The sequence below is a fragment of the Octopus bimaculoides genome, chromosome 1 (genome assembly GCF_001194135.2).
Source record: "Octopus bimaculoides isolate UCB-OBI-ISO-001 chromosome 1, ASM119413v2, whole genome shotgun sequence".
In the NCBI taxonomy this organism is placed as follows: Eukaryota; Metazoa; Mollusca; class Cephalopoda; order Octopoda; family Octopodidae; genus Octopus; species Octopus bimaculoides.
Genome location: NC_068981.1, coordinates 150173618 through 150181640, shown reverse-complemented (window position 1 = coordinate 150181640; position 8023 = coordinate 150173618). Strand labels below are relative to the sequence as shown.

Below are 8023 nucleotides of genomic sequence, written 5' to 3'. Positions count from 1 at the left end.
TGATGATGATGATGATGATGATGTGTACGGTGGTGGTGGTGGTGGTGGTGGGATCTGTCGGGGCGGTGACGACGGAAGCGACGGTGCAGCTGTTGTTGTCGGTGATTGCGTTTGTAGCAGCAGCTGATGACATTTATGGAACCGACGACGACGACGACGATGATGATAATGATGATGAAGATGAGGAGGTTCGTGACGATGATCATGATGGTGGTGATGGTGATGGTGATGAGGGAAATAAACATGATGATCAAAAAGGATGTGTTAATGGTTAATTATGACGAAGAAAATTGATAATAACGAAGACGACTCTGATGATGATGATGATGATGATGATGATGATGATGTGTACGGTGGTGGTGGTGGTGGTGGTGGTTGCGATGCTGATAATGGTAATGATACCCATCATTATCATCATCATCATCATCGCCATCATCATCATCATCGACATCATCATCATCATCATCATCATCCTCATCATCATCATCATCGACATCATCATCCTCATCATCATCATCGACATCATCGTCATCATCATCATCACCATCATCATCATCATCATCCTCATCATCATCATCATCATCATCACCACCATCATTATCGTCGTCGTCGTCGTCATCATCATAAAGGGTTGTGCACGTTCGGGTGACTGTCGGTGGTAATAATTGGTAATAATTAATGATTGTGGTGGTATAGTATTGGTAGTAGAAGTCGAAGTGGTACTTTTGATGATGGCCGCACGGAAGAAACAGAAGACGAAGGGGCGGTAGAAGAGGGCGGGCGAACAAGGTGTGTAATGATTGTAGACGATAATGGCAGGAGATGGTAGTGGTGGTGGTAGTTGGTGTATAGATGTTGATGATGATGGTTGAAGCATTGGTGAAGTGGATTTTCAATGCCGGATTAGAGTGTTGGAGCTAGTAGCGGTGGTGGATTGAGTGGTTGCGGTGAAAGACATAGTGGTATATGCAGTGAGTATGGTAGAAGTGAGGTAGTGTTGATAGTGGTATTGGCGCTAGTGTTGGTTTCGGAGATGTTAAACGTTGTGGTAGTAGTGGTAGTATTGGTGGTGCTAGTGATATTGAGGGTGAGGGTGCTAGCAGTGGCATTGGTGGTGGTGATGGTGGTGGTGATGGTAGTGCTGTGGTGGTAGCTGTATTGGTATTTGTTGTGGTGGTGGTAGAATAGATGGTAATATTCGTGATGGTAGTGATAGTAGTGGTGGTAGTGGTAGTGGTGGTGATGGTGGTGACGGTTGCAGTGGTATTGATGGTGGTCAGAATGACAACGACAGTTGCAGTGACGGTGGTAGTCTTTATTGTAGAGGTCTAGGGATGGTAGTAACGGTGGTAATGTTAGTGGTGTTGGTGTTGGTGGCGGTGGCGGTGGTGATGGTGGTGTCGCTAATGATAATGGTGGTGCATATTGTAGTATTGGTTATAGAGCGATGGTAGGGTATTGTAGCGATAATAGTGATGACGATGCTGACAGAGATAGTGATAATAACGGTGATGGTGATAATGCTTGCTGTAGAAGTGAAGGCAGCAGTAAAAAACAGTGGTATTGATGGTGATAATGATAGTATGATAGCGGTGGTGGCGGTGGTAGTAGTGCTGGTGCTGGTGGTGCTGGTACAGTTGATAATAGCAACGACGATTGTGGTGCATGCGGTAGTGCAGGCGGATGTAGAGATGGTGATGTTGAAAGTGTTCTTTTATGTTACAAGAGGTGCTGTTGAAGTGTATTACGATGGGTGATGGTGTTAGTGGTTAGTTGTAGCACACGTGCAATGGCAGTGCGTTTTAATGACGTTAAGGTGCGCTGGTGATGACAGGGACAGCTGTAAATTGCCTCGTCGCCGTATACCTCTTTTAGCACCCCTAACTGAATAGATATTTAATCGAAGACTATTCCAGCCGTGACCGCCTCCGCCTGTTTCAGGGTTTATCTGGGACTACCAACTAATGTGTCCTTACATTTATAATCCATTATCGTTTTATGAATCTCTCTCGGGAGTAACTGAACCGAAACTCAGCTGTTATTTTTAGCAAGACTTAGTACGGTGGCCAGAACAATTGCTATTATTATTGTTTACACCATAAAGGCGGCGAGCTGGCGGAATTGTTAGCGCGTTGGACGAGGTGCTTGGAGGTGGTTCACGTGTCGTTGCTTTCTGAGTTCAGATTCCGGCGAGGTCGACTTGGCCTTTCATCATTCCGAGATCGATAAATTAAGTACCAGTTGTGTACTGGGTTCGATGTGATCGACTGCCCCCTCTCCACAAAATCTAGGCCTTGTGGCTATAGTAGAAAAGAATTGTTAGCGCGCTGGACGAGGTGCTTGGCTGTGGTTCGCCCGTCGTTCCCTTGAGAGTTCAAATGCTGTCGCGCTCGACTTTGCCTTTCATCCTTTCTGGGTCGATAAATTAAGTATCAGCTACGCACTGGGATCGATGTAACCGACTAGTCCCCTACTCCAAAATTTCAGGTTTTGTGCCTATAGTAGAAAGGATTATTATTTACACCATGGTTAGTTGTCATCAAGCAAAGCCATGATCAACGACATTCCCTACGTGACTGCCTCGTCTTACACATGTACGTGCGTGTGTATGTGTGTGTGTTACAAGTGTGCGTATGTGTGTGTGTGTGTGTGTGTGTGTGTTTGTGTGTGTGTGTGTGTGTGTGTGTTTGTGTGTGTGTGTATAAAACATTGCGTATCATCTGGAACTGTATTATCCAATATGTCCGTCCACTTTTGAAGAAGGCATTGAGGGGAATTTGATTTCTATTTCTAGGGAGTTGTGTACCCGCTAGAGGTACCTTCGTTGCTCATTACGACAATAAGTTGCTTTCTTATTGGCTGGTGAATAATGTCAGTGTTGCTGTTAACCTTAATATTTAAGCCCTGCTCGAGCTGACCAATAGTGAAAGGCCTCCCAGGCTTTACCATCCCGTGTTTATTTCAACTGTATCATGCTTATGTTTACATTGTCTAATGTTTCTTGGCTTTAAAGATGTTGGGGAATATAATTTCTAGTGGCCTTGACTGTTATTTCTAGCAGGTCGTGTAGAAGTGTTGAGGCATTCTAGTTAGTTCAATGACGATGACAAGTTTCTTAACAGAGGTAGCACTGGAGGAAATAATGAAAATTGAGGTGGGGTGTGTGGTAGGGTGCTGGGCTGTGGTGTATTAGTTATGTGGCTGTGCTAATGATATCTGTAAAGGTTAGCGCTGGGAAAATAAATCAGGCCGAAAGTGGAGGTGTGTGGAAATGTTACAAGTAATAATAGGTTATATATGTTAGATATGCTTCAAAGAAAATGGAATTAGTGAGTGTCTGTATGAGAGACGGGGGAACGTCTAAATATGGGCCGATTAAGGCGCTTTTACCTGGTCAAAAGAACTGCTAGAAATAGCAAACATATTTTCTGTAAATTACACACACTGTTATCTTAAGGGAGAAAAGGGTACGGTACATAATATAGTCCTGCGTATCTCTTAGCATGACAGGTTGGGACCACAGGTTGGTATGTTTTTCATCTAGGCCTGAGTAAAAATAAATACATCAACAAGTGACAGTAACAACGTCAACAACAACAGTTACAGCAATAGGAACAATAACAGGAATAACAGTAGCAATAATGTTGACACCACCACCACGAACAACAACAATAAAAGCAACGATAACGACATTGAGAATACCAACAACAACGATAACAGCATGGGTACATAACAGGTATTGATTTAGTGAATCTTGAGGTAAGTAAACATCGTCGTTAGATTTGAACTTAAAACACATAATAATAACAACACTAAACACAGAGCGTATATAGAAGCCTATAGAGGAGCACAGGTAATCAAAAATAAACACCTGTCTTTATTTTCATAATTATTAATTAATAGTTGATACAATTAAGGCGGCGAGCTGGCAGAATCGTTAGCACGCCGGGCGAAATGCTTAGCGGTATTTCGTCTGTCGCTACGCTCTGAGTTCAAATTCCGCCGCCGAGGTCGACTTTGCCTTACATCCTTTCGGGGTCGATTAAATAAGTACCAGTTACGCACTGGTGGTCGATATAATCGCCTTAATCCGTTTGTCTGTCCTTGATTTTCCCCTCTGTGTGTAGCCCCTTGTGGGCAGTAACGAAATAGAATCGTTAGAATGCCAGGTAAAATGCTTAGCCTTCACGTTCTGAGTTCAAATTCCGTCGAGGTCGGCATTGCCATTATCCTTTTGGTATCGATAAAATAAGAGCCAGTTTGAGTATTGGGGGTCGATGTAATCGAATGGAACCCTTGACAAATTTGAAACAGTATATTACTGTTACTTCTCCTAGTTAGTATCACATCCATTCTCACTGCAGGTCGATATCTGGCTGAGTCCCGTTACAGCTTAATCAGAAAGTTAAAGAAATAAAATCCAATAGCGTAAAGCATTTTGACCACCACTCCACCGACTCTCTGCTGGAGGGATTTAAAGTCGAAAAGGATTGGAATTGGTTCCTTTATCTACAGACTATATTCTGCCGCACACTTGATAATCTTATGTTTGTGTGTGTGTGTGTGTGTGTGTGTGTGTATTTATATTTGTTTATACGTTTAATTATAAAACAATTTTAAATCAATCTGATGGGTTATTTTATACTTTAATCTTCTGTAGAGTCTAAATTTATTATTCTTATACAAGAATGTATGCCATCCCTGGACTGCAATCCAAGGTTGGCTTTACTAGCTGAAACTTCGAAGTCACTCTCAAAAGCATTCTTCCGTCTGGCAAATCCATTGACGAGGCATTGGTTGGGCTGGAGCTATAGTGGAACACACAGTGGGACTGAACCCAAGACCACGTGGTTGGGAATCAAGCTCCTTACGACACACCTACGCCTGCTCCTAAATACATACATACCTACACATATGCATGCATGTATACATACATGCATACTAAGATAGATACATATATACAGATGTGTGTGTGTGTGTGTATGTGTTTAATCCTTCTTATATAGATAAATCTAACGAGTACTTGTTGAGTACAAGTCTGTAATGCAAATGTTGAGCTCAATACATAATTAGATTGACAGTCAAGTTTCGCCGAATAAGAGGCTTTTTTTAATGCTGTGTGAATAAACGACATACTCCGCATAACTTCGAAGTCACTGTCAACGAAACATTAATATATATGCACATATAGCATAATCTAAATACATTAATACCCAATAGAGGCGATGCCCTATTTTCTCCAGTTGTCACATCCAAGATTTTCACCAGGGTCACGCGTGGTATGTCACAAAGGGTGTCTCCCTTTACACGCGACGATACGAGCATCTAAAACAATTAGCGAAAGCATTGTGCTTCATACTCAGTAATCCTCAACAGCGAGTGGGAGCTAAAGGGATATATTATGCATGTGTACGTGTGTTGTGTATGAATGTTGTGTATGTCGGACTTATCATACGCATGCAGCGTAACAGAGAGGGAGCTGGTGTGTCTCGGCAAACCGACCCTTTGACAGAGGATAGCCGATTGCTGCTGCTGCTGATATATATACATACATATATATATATATATATATATATATATAAAGAGAGAGACGGAGGGAGAGAGAGAGGGCGAGAGAGAGAGAGAGAGAGAGAGAGAGGAGAGAGAAAGAGATAGACAGATAGAGAGATTAGAGAGTGAGATAGAGAGATACATATTTACATAAATGCATACATGTATGCTGTATGCATACATACGTACATTCATGCATAAATACATGTATGTAACATGCATACATACATACATATATATACACACATTCATACATACACATATACGTACATGCACACCTACATAAATTTAGTAACTACAACATTCTGAAATGTCACTATCAATAAGCAGAAAGCATAATAAAGAAGTGAATTTTGGTGTTACTAATCAATCGCTGGGTATTACTGATACGCATTTTATCGGTGCAGAGGAAACTGATAAAGTATGCGAGATTCCCGGATAGATTTGAATGCACGTTGTTTATGTAGTTCTCATAAACATATATGCACATCTGCTTAGTACTATCAATAAGGATTTTCGACTTAGGATCAATATAACTCCTTTTTGTTTTTCAGTATAAAGCATGCAGTATATAAGGCTGACATCAGTCTATGACTAGTATTTTATTCTATCGACTCAGGAGGGATGTGAAAATCGATTTTGTTGTGATTTGAACTCAGGACGCTAAGAGCCATATTTAGGTGTAACTCCAACTTGTTTGCAATCGAACAATCTTCTTAATACTATGTATGCGCACAAGGCCAGAAATTTTCTTTGGAGTCGTTAATCGATTACATCGAACCCCGTATTCCACTAGTACTGATTTTATCGACCCTGAGAGGATGAAGAGCAAAGTTGACCGCGGCGGTATTTGAACTAAAGAGGGAAGAAATGCCGCTGAACGTTTTGTCCGGCGTCCTAATGATTGTACCAGCTCGCCGCCATAACAACCTTTGTAATAATGATAATTGGTTTCTAAGAATGAAACAATGCCCAAAATTTGAGGAGAAGGGGTTGATCGGTTAAAATAATGGTTTCTGATTTAGGAATAAGACAAGAAATTTTGTGGGGAAAGGGAATATTCGATACAATCGACTCACATACTCGACGGGTGCACTGTCATGTCGACCCGGGTCGATATGTCAGTGCAGCCGTCGAGTGCCTGTGAAAAGAAAAAATAAATGAGACAGAATTCAAACTCAGAATAGACCGATAATGAGAACCCACAAATACCATTGGTCACCTTACTAAGTGTCATAAAGGTGCTACCAATCAATAACCCTTGAATGCCTTTCAATGTGCTAGACATCATACACACAAGTAAAAAGGCCAAATGTGGTTTTATGAGGCACATGTTTTACCAAAAAACATAAGTGACGAATGGGGTGTGAAAATATGACCCATTAGTATTCAAAGCAAGTAGAGGGCTGCACACTTTGGACCCCTCCTTCTTATTGCAGGGGGCTGTATAGTATATAATAGGGGGAAAAATCTCAAAACAACTCAGAACTTAAAGGTTGCTTAACTAGAAATCATTGCACCTTATCTGGTCATCCTTTTATCAATCATGGTCTGTTGAACTACACAGACAGTTGACCCCGTTTGGGTTTGAACTTTACAATAATGATTATAACAACGACATTGCATTTTCAGGAAAATCTACGTATCACACGACCTGCCAGAAATAACAGCCGTATGTTCCTCACTACAAACTTTATGTCTTAAAAACCGGAAAAAGGGGACCCTGGATGATGTAAACCTGGATATGTTAATAAATAAATAAATAAATAAATAAATAAAACAAAAAGAATTTTTAAAATGACGGCTACAATCTATAAGCCCTTTGATGTTTGCTCTACTATAGTTGCGTTGGCGCTAGACAATAATGACACCAATAACAGCAACAATTGTTTCTGGTATAATTGTTTTTAGATTCTCAAGGCCGCCGGAGGCAAGAGGCGAGGTACCGTCAATTAAATCAAACGAAGTTGTTATACACACCTCAGGATCAATGATATACACCTGGTGGTGCAGTAGAAACACGCATTAAAGTGTTGCGAAGAAGAAGAAGAAGAAGAAGAAGAAGAAGAAGAAGAAGAAGAAGAAGAAGAAGAAGAAGAAGAAGAAGAAGAAGAAGAAGAAGAATCCGTTCTACTATAGACCCAAGGCCTGAAAGACGGACGGAATGCCGCTAAGCATTTTGTCCGGTGTGCTAATTATTCTGTCCGCACGTCGCCTTAATAATAATAATAGTAATAATAATGTTAATAATAATATTGCTATCAAAATTTGACAGAAGGCTAGCAATTTCGTGGGACGGGGTAAGTTGATTACGTCGACTCCTACCCGGAAAGGATGAAAAGAAAAGTCGGCCTTGACGGAATTTGAACTCAGAATACGAGGACGGACGAAATGCTGCTAAGCATATTGCACGGCGTGCTAACGTTTCTGCCAATAATAATAATAATAATAATAATAATAATAATAATAATAA

At 41.0% G+C, this 8023-nt stretch overlaps 1 protein-coding gene across 3 annotated transcripts in view; it reads right to left on the bottom strand.

Moving 5' to 3' along the window:
- Positions 1-8023, bottom strand: part of LOC106879468 (synaptotagmin-1) — a 467346-nt gene that overhangs the window by 231140 nt on the left and 228183 nt on the right. The gene's annotated exons all lie outside the window — the stretch shown is intronic.